Source organism: Lupinus angustifolius, chromosome LG03 (genome assembly GCF_001865875.1).
Source record: "Lupinus angustifolius cultivar Tanjil chromosome LG03, LupAngTanjil_v1.0, whole genome shotgun sequence".
Taxonomy (NCBI): Eukaryota; Viridiplantae; Streptophyta; class Magnoliopsida; order Fabales; family Fabaceae; genus Lupinus; species Lupinus angustifolius.
The window spans coordinates 7,363,717-7,364,393 of record NC_032011.1 but is presented as its reverse complement, the minus strand read 5'-3'; positions in this window follow the sequence as shown (position 1 = coordinate 7,364,393).

The window sequence follows — 677 nt, the reverse complement described above, 5'->3', positions numbered from 1 at the left end:
ATATGCAAGTAATAGCCTAATAGCTTCAAGTCTAGCAACTGGAGCGAAGGTTTCATCAAAGTCAATACCTTCTTCCTGATTGTATCCTTGAGCTACTAAACTAACTTAATTTCTAATGATAACACCATTTTCATCAGATTTATTTCTAAAGACCCAACGAGTTCCAATTACATGCCTATTTTTCGGTCTAGGAACAAGTTTCCAAACTTCGTTTCTCTCAAACTGGTTTAACTATTCTTGCATAGCAAGAATCTAGTGTTCATCCTCGATTGCATCATCAATCTTGGAGGGTTCTATCTGAGAGACGAAGGCCATGTTTAGACAAGCATCAAGCATTCTGCGAGTGGTTATACATTTACTTATGTCACCGATGATGTTGTCGATAGGATGATTTCGATGAGTTCTCCATTCTTTTGGTAGATCTGAGCGAATATGCTCTTCTTGAGAAGGTAGATTATCGTCTTTTCTCAAATCTTCAGGTTTAGTTGTAACATCAATAATAGAATTTTCTTTGGCAGAGGAACTTGGCAAGTCGTCTTCATCACAGGATATCACATCTTTTAATACATGATTGGTTTCATCAAAAGTTACATGAACAGATTCTTCCATGGCTAGAGTTCTTTTATTAAAGACTCTATAAGCTTTACTCGTGAGAGAATAGCCAAGGAAAATCCCTT